Below are 15454 nucleotides of genomic sequence, written 5' to 3' on the forward strand. Positions count from 1 at the left end.
ATTTAGGGTCTACCTTAACACCTTCATGAGATATAATATGACCAAAATATTCCACTTCATGTACCTCAAAAAAATTTGGAGGATTTCACATACAATTGTTTTTCATCCAATAGTTTATGCACCTTATCAGCTGTTAGAAAATGTAACTATGTTCAGTCTTCATTAATGTACTTGAGTTATTATGTAATGTACTTGTCAAATGAATAAAGAAAATAATTTTTATTATTGTAACAATGACTTATTAAAGCATGGATTTCATGCTTGCGTCATCATTATATTAGTCAAAGTCCCCACTGTGGACTCCTAGGATTACTATTGAGTTTATAAAGTCATTGTATATTCGAAGAGACCCTTCTTGGGCTTTTAAACCATGTAAATTTTTTGAATCAAGTCAAATATGAGTTATTTACCCTCCACATCATGTTGGCTTAAGGGGGATCAAGTCAGCCTAAGGACCCCCATTCGACCCACAAGAAGCCTATATGTTGAAGGAGGTTGAAGTCATTTGGATAAATCACTCTCAAGCAACTTCGATGTCTCAAGAAGAGCTGGAGAAGTGTGAAGTCTTTTTTCATGAGGAAGAAAGAAGTGCTAGTTTGGGGGAGCCTCTAGAGAAGAAGAAAATCTAACTTTTGATGCCTCTCTCTCTTTGTTTCATGGTCTAGTTGGGAGATTGAAGTCTCCTAATATTTCGTTGTTGCTGTAAGCTACATGTTGTTGGAAGTTATTGTCAAGTCAAAGTTGTTGGAAGGGGTCAAATATCTTGGAGGATGACATGGTGTGGAAGAAAAGTTTTGTTTTTGTCTAGGGTAAAGAGTCCCAAAGAATACTATTGAAAGGACGAATTATCTTGACTAGGTTTTCTCCTAGAGGGGGGTTTTTCCCGGGCATGTGCCTATATCTTGTGTCTCTTGTTTTGTGATATTCATACATGTATAATTTCTTGATGAAATATAAGATAATAAAGAAGTAAAAGAAGCCAACACACTCACAAGTAATTATCATGAAAGGAGAATAAACCCTAATATAGAATCTTTGATTTGCCAACATGGTATCAGAGCTAAGGTCAAGAGAAGTCAGAGATCACTTCGTTGGCATGAATTCTCCCTCTATCATGAACTGCATAAGATCGGGTTACAACACTGCTGGAAGATGGATCAAGAACATCATCTATTACTTATTCAACAAATTCAAGAGTCAAGGATTCTTGGCTACCCTTACAGGTTCTCTTACTTATGAAGACGCATGGATCATTGATAGAGGAGCATCGAGGCACATGACAGGTGAAAGAAAGAAACTTCACACACTATCAAAGGAGTCATCCTCTCATGTAGTGGAATTGGGTGACAACAAAAGCTATGCTGTTAGAGGCTTAAGATCTACAACATTGAAGCTAGATAATGGATCGAATATGAATCTCAACAACATTCTCTATGTTCCAGGTTTGACAAAGAATTTAATTTCCATTTCTTGTTTAGAAGATAAAGGGAAAGATTTCTTTTATTGATGGAAAAATATTGGTTTGGGGAAAGAACTCTAGTATTGAAAAATCTAGGGTTATTGGAGTTCGTGAAGGAAGTCTTTACTGGGTTATCACTCCATCTCCTCAAGCTCTGTTTCATATGGAAATAAGTCCCATTGAACTATGGAATCAAAGGTATGGTCATCTTCATTATAGGGTCTACTCTTAGTCAACTGGTTCATGGTATTCCTGATATGAAGTTAGATTATGAAGGTGTGTGCAAGGGATGCTCTTTGGGGAAGCATACTAGAAAGCCATTTCATAATAGTGAAACTAGGTCTAAAGATATATTAGACCTCATCCATTATGATGTATGCGGTCCCATGTCTGACAAATAACTTGGAGGTCATCTCTACTATGTAACGTTCATTGATGAGCATTCGAGGAAGACATGGCTCTACCTACTCAAAACTAAAGATGAAGTTTTCATAAGTTCAAGGAGTTCAGGGCTGAAGTGGAAACCCTAACCAAAATAAATATAAAGACTCTAAGTTTTGACAATGGTGGGGAATACACTTCTAAAGGGTTAATTTCATATTGTAAGGATGCATGTATTAAGAGGGATCTCATTGTTCCCTATTATCCTGAACAAAATGGATTGAACGAAAGGAAGAATAGGTCAATTTAAGAAGGCATTTGAATGATGCTCCTTGATCAAGATCTACCAAAGTTCTTATGGGGTGAAGCAGTGATGACTTAGTGTACATTCAAAATAGAGGTCCTCATAAGAGTCTTGATAATACTACACCTGAAGAAGTATTCACAAGGAAGAAGTTGAGTGTGGATCATCTATGTATATTTGTAAGTCCCGCATATATCCACGTTCCGAAAGACAAATGGAAGAAGTTGGACTTGACAAGCATCAAGGGAATATTAGTTGGTTATAGTATTTCCTCAAAAGAATATAGGATTTACATAAAGGAAGGAAGAAACATTGAAGTAAGAAGGGATTCCATATTCGATGAGAATCAAGCTTATAGGAAATCAAAGGATATTCCTATTGATTTTGATGACGAATAAGTTCTCGTATTTGAAGAAGAGGAAGTTCTTCATGATAAATCTACTACAAATGTTGAAGAAGAAGTGCCAAGTGAGCATATTCAATCAGTGGTTATCCCAATCATAATGAAGAGGCCAAATTGGTTGAAAGCTACATTAAAATATGTTGAAGGACATGAAGCTGCGAAAGGGTCCTCCAGGTAAAGTAAGAAACCAAAAAGTTATTTTGGTTATGTTGAACATATGAAAAAGTTGATTGAAGCCGAAACATCTACATTCTAGGAATCTGAGCATTAAGAGGTTTGGAAGAAAGCTATGTAGGAATAATATCAATCCATCACGAAGAATGGGGTTTGGGAAATCGTTCCTAGACCTAGTGACAAGTCAGTTGTCACATTGAAGTGGATGTATAAGATCAAATGATGGAAGTATAGACAAGTACAAAGAAAGGTTCATCACAAGGGGTTTCTCTCAAAAGGAAGGTATTGACTATGGAGAAACCTTTGCACCTACATCAAGGTACACTACCATTAGATTGTTGGTTTCATTGGTTGCTACAATGGGATGGAATATCGATCAAATGGATGTTAAGACCGCATTTCTAAATGGGACCATTGATGAGGAAGTGTACATCGAACAACTTGAAGGATTTGAAGTGAATTTCAGGGACTCTCATGTTTAAGGACTCAAGAAGGCCCTATATGGCTCGAAGCAAGCACCGAGGGCATGGTATGAAAGAATGGTTGTATATCAAGGTTCGTGAAGAGTACTGCTGATACAAATATATATTGTTGAATTGAGGCTTATGTGATCCATAACATATATAGATTTTCGGCGTAAATCACATTTAGAAAACCTTTGTCAACGCGTTTCGAACCAACTAGTGTGGTTCATTATCAGGACAAGTTGAGGAGTCAGATCATGGCCGCCAATTATATAGGGAGAGCAGATACTCCAAATGGCTAGGAAAGCAAGATCTGACTTCAACTTTGAAACCTGCAAGCGTGCCCGTTCAAAATGATGAACCTTAGATGCAATGGCTTTTCCATGCAGGGAATCAATTGTTGAATTGAGGCTTCTGTGATCCATATCAAGGTCATGTGATCCATATCAAGGTCATGAATAATGAGCTCATCATTATTCTATTATATGTGAATGATCTATTCATCACCGGTGTAGAACGAATAATTCAAGAATGCAAGAAGATGTTGACAACTGAATTTGAGATGAAGGATCTAGGACTAATGCATTAATACCTAGGTCTAGAAGCATGGCAGAGATATCGGGAGATATATTTGGGGCAAGGAAAGTGCACCATAAAGTTATTGCAGAAATTTGGGATGATGGAATCCAAGCCGATGATTACTCCTTTGATCACCAACCTCAATAATTTGAGGAGATCCAACTCTAGTCTTATGGATCCTACCTCATATCGACATTTGGTGGGTTCCCTAATGTATCTGGTAAATACTAGGCCAAATATCTGTTTTTTAGTGAACATTCTTAGTCAGTTTCAATTGGAGCCTCGTCATGATAACTGGATAGCCGCCAGAAATATATTAAGGTATCTTCATGGAACTATACATCACTTCCTAAAGTATAATAGTAAGGAAGTCAAGCTAATTGGCTTCACAGACTCTGATTGGGGTGATAGTGAAATCTATGGAAGGAGCACTACCAAAAGGATGATTTAGTATGGGAGATGCTATGATCTCATGGATGAGTAGGAATCAAGATTCCATTGCATTGAGTAGTGCCGAGGAAAAATATGTGGTTGCATGTGAAGTAGGAAAAAAGGTTGTTTGGTTAAGGAAGCTTCTGACAAATTTGTTTGATAAGTCTTTGGGTTCTACTGTGATTAATTGTGACAATCAAAGTTGTATCAAGATGTATGGAGATACTATGTTTCATTCGAGGGCAAAACATATCAATAATAAGTTCCAATTTATTAGGAACTTGGTGAAAGATGGGATCATGAAGTTAGAGTATGTTTCGACAGATGAACAGGTAGAAGACATACTGACAAAGACTCTTCCTAATAAGAAGTTCAAATATCTAAGGAACTTGATGGGTTTGGTAGATATTTGTGATTTTATTGATGATAAGGAAATGGAAGATATTTTTTAAGGCTTTGTGAGTGAAGCATTTCTTGGGGAGACATATCACCGACACTATGTGTTGATGTCTGGAATCCCAAAATTGAAAAGGTGGTGTTGTTTATTGAACTCTATTTTGGATACACACCTGTATGTTTGGGTTGGTGGTTAGAAAGTAATCATGATGGTACCTAGAGGGGATGAAAGCTTGAGTCCACCTTAGTCCCACTTGGATATATTTCCCTAGCCAGGAATCTAGTCCATGGAATTGTAGTGCCTAAATTTTTGAATGTCTGGTTGGATAGATTTCCCTGATCAAGAATCTAGTCCATGGCATTGCGGCGCCTAAAAGTTCTTCATGTTTTTCATATAGTTTGAGATCTTCCATTGTATATGTACATTATGATTATATCCCTAGTTAAGAGGGAGTGTTATAAAATATAACTATGTTTGGTCTTCAATAACGTACTTGAGTCATTATGTAATGTACTTGTCAAATGAATAAAGAAAATAATTTTTATTATTGTAACAATCACTTATTAAAGCATGGGTTTCATGCTTGGGTCATCATTATATATTTTAAAGTCCACATTGTGGACTCCTAAGATTAGTATTGAGTTTAGAGAGTCATTGTATATTCGAAGAGACCCTTCTCGGGCTTTTGAACCATGTAAAAAGGTTTTGTATCAAGTCAAATATTAATTATGTACTCTCCACATCATGTCGGTCTAAGGGAGATCAAGTTGGCCTAAGGACACCCATTCAACCCACAAACATCCTATATATTGAAAGAGGTCGAATTCATTTGGATAAATCACTCTCAAGAAAGTTCGATATCTCAAGAAGAGCTAGAGAAGTGTGAAGTCTGTTGCTGGGAGGACAAAACAAGTGCAAGTTTGGGGGAGTATCTAGAGAAGAATAAATTCAAACTTTTGGTGCCTATCTCTCTTTGTTTCATGGTCTAGATTGGGAGATTGAAGTCTCCTAAGATTTTGTTGTTGCCATAAGCTGCATGTTGCCAGAAGTTGCTACCTAGTCAAAGTTGTTGGAAGGGGTTGAAGATCTTGGAGGCTAACATGGTGTGGAGGAAAACTCTGGTCTTGTTCTAGGGTAAAGTGTCTCAAAGAATACTATTGAAAGGAAGAATTATCTTGACTGGGTTTTCCCCTCGAGGGGAGTTTTCCTTGGCATGTGCCTCTATCTCGTGTCTATTGTTTTGTGATAAATGTATAATTTCTTGATGAATTTAAGATAAGATAATAAAGAAGTAAAAGAAGACAACACACTCACAAGTAATTATCAAGAAAGGAGAATCAAACCCTAATATACTATCTTTGATTTCCCAATGTCAACATGTTGAACATGATCTTTCCAAGACTTGTTGTAGATTAGTATATCATCAAAAAATACTAACACACATTGTCAAAGGAAGGGTTTGAAAGTGGAATTCATCAAACCTTGAAATGTGGAAGGCACATTAGTAAGGCCAAAAAGCATGACCAAAAATTCATAATGTCTTTCATGAGTTTTGAATGTTGTTTTAAAAATGTATTATGTCTTCATTCTAATTTTATGATATCCTGAATGAGATCCAACTTGGTGAATTAAATCGCTCCATGTAGTTCATCCAACAATTCATTAGTGACAAGAATGGGAAATTTATCTTTAATAGTGAGATTTTTGAGCTCTCTATAATTCTAACACATATGCCATGGTCCATCCTTCTTTCGTACCAATACTATTGGAGAAGAGAAAGAAATTTGGCTAGGTTGAATTATACTTTCCTCTAACATTTCTGCAACCATACGTTCGATTTCACTCTTCTATGAATAGGGATATCTGTAAGGTTTGCTGTTTGGAGAAACACTTCCTGGAATCAAGTGAATAGCATGATCATGATCTCAAATAGGTTGGATACCTTTGGGAGTCTCAAATACCTTGGAATTATTATCAAGGACTCTTTGGAATATGGAGAAATGGATGATTTAGATGTTTGAAAATTTAGTGAGCATAATTGTGAAATCATACCTTGTTGTTCCTTCTTCAAAATATTTGTCATTCAATTGGAGCTAATAATCTTATTAGGTTTGCCTGAGATAACCCTTAATTCTATTTCCTTTCCTTCTAAGAAAAATTTCAAGAAAAGTTTTTGAAAATTAAAAGCTGTCATCCCCAAAGATTGCAACCATTGGACTCCTAATACAACATCAACACTCCCCATTGGAATGGAAAGAATTGGACTATTAAATACATATTCCCCCATGGTTATATTGATATTATGGCACATACCTAAGAAATTTATAGTTCCTCCATTTGCAACCATGACTTGACACTCTGATGTTGGATATAGAAAGCAATTTAAATCATTGGCTATCTTACAATGAATAAAATTATGATTATTACCTGAATCAATTAGTACTTTTTTTATTTGATATATCATTCTATATTGAGAGTTTGAGGAGTGATTATTCCCTCCAATTCATTACAATATATGGTCAGATTCATTTCTTCTTTTACAACCCCTTGGGTTGGTTCCTAGTGTATATCTTCTTCTTTTGATGTTTCTTGTTCATTTTCTTCCTCCTCTTCACAACCTATGTTAAATAATTTATTCTTAGCACACTTCATGATATTTAGTGTATTTGATATCACAACTATAACAAATTTCTTTTTCTCTTTTTTCCTCTAGTTGTTGTGGTGTAAACCTGCCCATATTTATAGTTGCGAGTGGTAGATCTCTTTGTTGCCATAATTTTGCTTTCAAGTTTTCTTGCCAACCTGAAGGAATTCTCCAATGAATTAGGTTCCCAAAGGAGAAACTCATGTTGGATATTTTACTTTAAAGCCCCTATGAAGACATCAATCAAATGCTTCTCTGGAATATCAATTACCTTGATATTCAATTTTTGGAAGTCCTTGATGTGCTCCGCCATTGAACCTTTTTGTTTGAGATTTATTAATTGTTTAAAGAAGGTATTGTTCTTTGTATCTTCATAATGTGTTATCAATTCCTTTGAAACAATTTTCCAAGTGCCAAGTGATTTACGAGAACAAATCCATCAATACCACACAATTTTATTGGTTTCTAAATATAAATATGCAATGTGTACCTTTCGCGTGTGATGCACATCATGTCGATAAAAAATTTCCCCAATCTATGGTATCCACATTACCAGATCCTTGCTATCAAAATTTCAAATGTGGTGGGTCTTAAACCCAAAGATTGAGTGTTTAAAATCATGATTCACATTCCTTTTGTTCTCACCATGAGTTTCTTGGAATACCTTATCACTACTAGGAAGCATTTCTTGTAGCAACTTTGTCAAACCTTCCATTTTTGCTTCTAAACCATTCTTCAAACCTTCCATGTGCCCTTTTCAACCATCCAGATCCCCTTTTATGTATGATTTTATGTATTTTTTTAAGTCCTTCATCATCACTACCAGATCATCTTTGGTTGCTCTTTGTGAGAGTGAAATTTGTCTCACTTGGTCCTGTAATTTTGATATATCATGTTTGATTTCTTCCTCTTCATGTCTCATAGTAGAGATTTCTAAGGTCTTAATGGGCGTAGCATTTTTTTTGGGGGGGAGGGGGAGGAATTCTGGAACCATTTAATGATATCTATGCTTAACTGTCACCTTTGAATCACTTCAAATTGATTTTTCAAGCAAAAGTTATGCAAATTTAAAAATACACACATTTTAAGAGCTTGATTTTGAGCTTGTTGATATAGCTTACCTTGAAACTACTGCATATCTATAATTTAGGCCTCCCAATGTAGGAAATTATGTCTTGAGGAAGATCTCTATGTATTATTTCTAACCCCAAAAGTTAGACTGAGATTGGATTCTTCAAGATAAAGTTATGCCAAATCTCCCACGATGACCTAATTATAGACTGGTTTAGTAAGAAAACTTGTATTGGATGCCATGTGCCACTGTTTCAACCTTCAACTCTGAAACTCCTACTTGAAAAACTAAAGTTTGTTCTATTTCAATCACCTTTTATAGAATTCAAATTCTATGCTCGAAGAGAAAGTTATGACGATTTTCCCTAGGACAAATTTTTGAGACTTCGTTGGACCATATGTCTGAAAATATAATGAACTAGGGTTTGAAATTGTAACCATATGTTCATCAATATTTTTTCTCCATGTAGCCCCAAGGGATAGCTCAATTGGTCAAGTTCTCATTGCTAAGTACCTTTCCAATTGGGAGGCCACAGGGTCAAATATCCTCGATGCCTTTGGGGTTAGGCCCAACCAGATAAGCTGGCGGGTAGATCCCTTCAAGTGGATCTACCCAAATTATTACCCGTGGAAGTAGCGGCCACTCAGAGATTGTGAACCAAAGTTGTAAAAAAAATATTCCTCCACATGGTAACAATTTCATGGTCTAAAGCTTCATAGAAAAAAAAATTATAGAAAAAATTCCACGATGACATGTTTGAAGCAGCAAAACCCTAGAGTCTAGAGCTATGATACCAAATGTTATGTATTTAGATCAAAATAACACAAAGCATAAGAAAATATATAAAATACTTTATAATAAGCCAATTTAGGGGGGGAACCTCCCTTTACATAACATAAATTAACATTTCTTGGATGATTCAAATGACAAGACCTATTTCGTATATATAAGAGTCTAAAGGGACAAAATATAATTAGGGCCTACATAATAATAATAATGTAAAGGGAAAACAATAACAATAGTGGGACTTAACAAAATTTCATCATCTTTTGCTTAATTAAAGGTAATCAATTTCTTAATGTTTAAAAAACATGTAAATTTTATTCTTTAATTTTATAAGCTTATAATTAAATTTTGTAAAATTAGGAATTTAACATAAGACTTGAAAGGGTACTCATACTTTTTTCTTTTTCTTTTTTTAAATATATCCATTAGGAATATTGCCTAGGGGTAAAGGGAAAATATTCATGTTTGCCTTGAAGGTGTCTAAATTCTCTACAATGTTGTTTGGCTTTTCTTATTAAAAGTCTCCTCTTGTCGTAGGAGGAAGAAAAATGACAATGTGGCTTTCCTTTGGTGTGGAAGATAGGGTTCGACCCTAGTTGCCTACTTCTTCCTTACCTTCTAGGATTTTGTGGATGGAGTTTTTTTGCGTTCTTGTAGCTCTTGAAACCTCAATCTCTCCCTCATATGTGAATATTGATTCGATTATTCTCTCAACACTACCCTCCTCGACACTAGAAGCATGTCTCCGTTGTCTATTCTGGGTTTATGCTCATCTTTCTCCTCAACAGTATATGTCATTCCATCTTTGGCCTCTTTATCTAACATTTCCATGGATGATGTAATGTCTTACGTGCCTTTATTGACAGGATTCATTTTCCCCTATATTTCAGGCCTTAATGTTATGGGTGTCGTCTCTCCCTTAAGCCAGGAGGGATCTCTTTTGGTAGCGTCTTCTATGAATTTATGTGATATTATGAAATATGCTTCTAGCAGTCTCTCTTCAGGGTTGTCTTCTTCACCTATTCATGATTTTTTGAACCCTATTTCTAGATCCCACTCAAGAATTCATGTTCATGAAGCTCCTGTGATTGAGATTCTGTTAGGAGATAAGGCTTTATGTGAGGCTAATTTTTTATTTTATATATATATATATATATATTTTGTAGCTCCTGTGATTGAGGTTTTGTTAGTGGATAAGGCTTTATGTGAGGCTAATTTTTATTTTTATTTATTTATTGATTTATTATTATTATTATAATTATTTTTAATTTTTAAATATATATATATATATATATATATATATATATATATATATATATATATTATTTATTATTTTTATTATTTTTAATTTTTATTCTTTTACTTTTTTTTTTTAATTCTCAATTTTAATTTTATTTTTCCCTTGGAAAAAGTCATAATTTTCATTAAGAAAGAAAATTACATTTTGTAGATGCAAAGGCATATACTGTACTTTGGGCTAAAAGCCCATCCAGTTTGAGTAATCAAAATTTGAGGTGTACTCCATGCAGGGAGACACTACTCTGTTACTGAGATTGCAATATAAAATATGTACTTACTCTACGCAGAGAGTATAAAAAAATAACTGTCATATATAAGTCTGTTTCATTGTGCATATATATAAAATTATATAAACAAAACAAAAATATATTTCAAGCTCCTTCAGAGCTAGTTAATCTGATATGTCTATAAAAGGTCGATGATAGTACTGATGGAAAGTTCCATCCTTCTGCTCTAGTATGCTCCACGTTCCTATAGGCCTGTGCGCTGCTTCCTTGGATAGCAAATCGGCAACTATGTTCTGCTCCCTGTATATATATGATGACAATTAAATGTGTCAAATAAATTTATAAGTCTATGGACTTCTTCCATGATATGTCTCAGAGAAAATGCATTACAATTTGCATTTTTATTTATCCAATTGCATACTGTTTTTGAATCTCCAAAAAGTTGTAAATTTCTGCATTGTTTTTCCAGTGCAAATTGTATGGTGTATTTTGTTGTGATAAGCTCAACAAAATTGTTAGTCCCTCTGCCCAATCCCATTTGAATTTTGTAATAATGTGATGCTGAAAGATGTAGTATAGCGCCCCCCCCACATCCTGTGTCTTGCGCTGAGCCATCAAAATATGCCCAGGGATGTGCTTGGTTTATGCTTTCTGGTATGATATGCTTGGGAGTGGAGCTAGGTTCCTCCTCCGGGATGAGATGGTAGTCAGCTAGTATTTGGGCAATGATGGTCGGCCAGTAGGGGAGGGAGTTCTAAAAGATATATCTATTACGGGCAATCCAAATGGCCCAACAAGTAAGAATGGGAAGATTCTTGGCTTTCACCAAGGGTACGATAGACCACCAAGCTTCCTAGGCTTCCTGAACTATCATGCCCTGCCATTGTGGGAGCGAGGGTAAATGAGAGTGAATAGTAGTCCATAGCTATTTTATGGATGGGAACATAAGGAAAAGATGGTCCACAGTTTCGTTGTCGGCTTTGCATATCTTGAAAATGCAACAAGATGATGGAGCTTAGTGAAAAGAAGTCGCCTTCACTAAGTGGGCCCGCAGGCTATTTTTGGCGCAGAGTCTATTTTTAGACTATGTCTATTTTTAGACATATGGATATGGTCTATGAGTTGCAGGATGCTATTTATGGATGATTGGTCATGTTGGTAAAAATAGATGGACCTCTATTTTTAGACATATGGGCAGAGTCTATTTTTAGACTGCCAGTAAAAAATAGAACAGTCGAATATTATTAGCTCTTAATAATATTTGGACTATAAACATTATCTTATCCTCTTGCAGCACTTCAGTTCGAGCTACAGATGTGGCACATGCAACTGCCATAAGGAAATACGCTTTTCCTATGGGTTAGTTGAGCTATTGCATGATGGACTTCAGTTAGAACTCAAGTGATTGAGTTTGGTGGAGTTGATTGAGGAGTTGATGGAGTTGTGTTCAGTTTGACTTAGTTGAACTAGTTGTATTTAGTCTAACTACCAAATACACTAGTGATGAGTGGTGTGAATTAATTATTAGTTAATTCACTAATTATTAACTCATAAATCAACTAAAGAATACATCAGTTAACTCAGTGCATGGACAGTTAAGTGGAGACAAGTGTTAGAGGTGGGTGAAAGGGTGAGACTACTGTCAGTTGTGACTATAGCTGTGCATGAGATTTGCACAATCATTGATTGAGATTGCCAATGAGGATTGCACAGTACAAGCCAAGGGAATTCGAACTTGGATCTGATCTATTCTCAACAGGTATTGCGCAGTAGAGGCAGGCAAACAACGGAGGAGATTTGAACCTGTGACCTGACTCAGATATGAGCTAGTTTGTGTGTAGCAAGTGGAGATAGTACTGAGTACTTGTGAGGAGTATTGTACTATGTATTGTTACACGTTCACTATCATCATAATATACAGATAGTTGAGGGGTTTTTAGCTGTATGCTTTCCCCATTACATACTGCGTTGATATGTGTGATTGATGTTTCAATGTGCACATGTGATTGTTTCTTAATTCCGCAAATTGATGATCAACGTAGAGGAGGTTATGTATTATGCATGCATTCCACAAATAGTGTATAATCAGGATAATCTCTGTGAATAAGTGTCATATTATTCAAAATTTCTACAGCATAGGCCGCGCCAGAAGGGTCCATGAAAGGATCTTTTGTGAAGATTTTCTCCTATGGGGATTTTGTGTCTCAGTATGGTCCACATGAGGAGTCTTGTTTTGGGTGGTGCTTTTAGTTTCCATATACTACTCCACCAAGGTTTGCACAGTGGAGGTTTCTTTGGGTCCTGTTAGCACTCCAGGAAACTCTCCTAGGTTGTAAACCGGAGATGCCTAGTAACATGTAATCTTCAATACTGTTCTCTGAACTATTGGAATAAATGATGGTTTGGATCAAGTTGGATAACGATTTCAGCTCTATTCTCACTCAAGACATGCATGAACACCCCCAATAACACAAGGATTTAGACCACAAATGCTCAATAGTTTGTAGATTTAATGGATAGATGGAGAATACTAACAGTACCAGCAGATTGCATACATGAACATATATGCATGGCTAGCTACAGGTAGAAAATGAACTTATTGACTATATTGGCAGATGCATATATAATGACACATATAAATGGCTAGCTACAGGTAGCAAAGAAGCTTGCAAATCTAATATATCAAAGCAGAGATAAGATGACAGTTATCTGGCCTTAAACACAAAGAAAACCTGAACAAATTGTTCAAGTGAAAGCATATAATAGAAGAGAAATGGACATTGGACATATAACAACAAAAGAAGCTTGTATTACTAAAGAATGTAGATGAGAAGCTTGAAGGAACAGAGGAGGAATAATCTCCAAAAGTTGAACCCTTATTTCATCTTGTTTTCAACTATTTATAGCTCGTTTACAATGGTCCTGAGCCTTTTGAGGCTTCAGGTGTCTTAATCTATCCCTTTGTCTTGTTTAACCATTTGATTCCCTCAATAGGCAGCATGATTCGTAGGTTTCTTCTTTTGACAAAAGACTAACCATATTTAGATATTTTGGGCAGCTTGCTGTGATGCCTGGGAGCTCTCTCGTGCTAGAGATGCTCCATAATGTTTGTTAAGATGGTTGTTGCGCTGGCCAGACTGTCGATGCTCCATGATCTCGTTTGATTCGAGTCACAGTGTGTTGTGGCCCCTCTCTTCCCCTTTCCAGGATTTGTCTGCCAAATTCTCTATCCCGGCCGAATCCCTCTTTTGGCATGTAAACATTTCTACACAACACTTCTAAGGATGGTTGGCCACCTGATCTTACAAACGGAGTGGCTATTGGGCCTATGAAATCCCTGCAACAGTCCCTTTCAAATGATAACCATGAATGTTTTCTATTTCATACATAAAATGTTGCAACTGTGTAAATCCCGCCCTTCTCTATTCTTTTCGGAAATCAAAATTCCTTAAACATGGCCTATTCTCTCATCAGTTCTGCCCCCCTGGGTCGCTGTCATCTATCATAGCTGGCCTGGTCCCTTTGTTCCCTTTGTATTTTGAAATACTTAGAAACACGGAAAATACATGAAAATTGGCCTCCCTCCGGACTTCAAATCTTATGGATTTCATTCTTGAACCCTTTCGGGTTCGAGACTCATCGCAATCGGGTTACCACCTGTATAGAGGCCCTGCTCCTTCGCAATATTCCGATGCGATCTTGCGATGTGATGTGATCGCAATCTCATATCACTCCAGCCAACGATCTTCATATAACACGGCATATGTTCCTGCCGATTGTGAACCTGCGATGCGATGTGGGCCCCCCGACCCTTGGTAATTTTCCGCTGTGATGTAGTGATGCAATCTGATCACAATCATTGATCGCTCAACGTCAGGGCTTTATAGATTATGCTCTCCACTGCTGCAACTGCCGATGTGACTCGCCGATTAACTGTCCCTTTAGCTTGGTCGGTTGCGATTTAGCTAGTTAGATCTGGGCCGCTGATCGGCCAGATCTAACGGCAACTGTGCGTTGCTCTGTTCGCGCCTGCAATACTATGTTTTTTCACTGTTTTGGAGTATTTTAGCCTTCCAATAGCGTATTTCCGCCCTTCTAAGGGCTCTTGGCATATGATTGTTTCGATCTTGGAAGGATCTTAATAAACACTTGAAGACTTTAGGAGTGTTTTGGATCCATTTTTTGGGCCAAATGCCAACAAGGCTAACACTGGCTCCTTCTGGGGAAGAAATCCTCCTTGTGAGGTTTCAAGAATCACAGAGCAATTCCTTTCTTGTAAAACAAAATTAAATCTTCCCCCTAGTGTTCCATTGGGCATGGAGTCTTTTTAGCATAAACATAAAAAATGAAAGAAAAACATATGTACAATAATAAGGTTTTAAGGCCTTAAATGAAATAGAGTTTTAGGAACCGCCCGTTTACCAAGCTACCAAAAGTGTCTCCTCCTTCCATATTGTGCAGGATGAATGTATTGTTGTGCTGACTTGAGCGATGAAAAAAGGACCTGTCCATAAGGAGTCAAACTTGCCATGGTTACCTTTCTTTTCCTTCAATGCATCCCATTTGAGCACCCAATCACCAACTTGGAAATTGTCCACTTTTGCCTTCCTGTCAAAGGTTTCTTTGATTTTCTTCTGATGGAATTGTGACTTCTCAACCAGCCACTCTCTGATCTGTTGTAGTTCAAGTAGGTTATTCATTCTTCTTACCATGTCATTTTCTTCATCTTGTTCTTCTTGCAAGAACTTAGCCACACGGAGGATCAGTTGGATAGGGAAAACAACATCAACAACATAAACCAGTTTAAATGGAGAGTTCCCTATGGACTTTTTG

This window comes from Pinus tabuliformis, chromosome J (assembly GCF_031772625.1).
Source record: "Pinus tabuliformis cultivar Carrire ecotype Pingquan chromosome J, CPIR1, whole genome shotgun sequence".
NCBI classification, from domain to species: Eukaryota; Viridiplantae; Streptophyta; class Pinopsida; order Pinales; family Pinaceae; genus Pinus; species Pinus tabuliformis.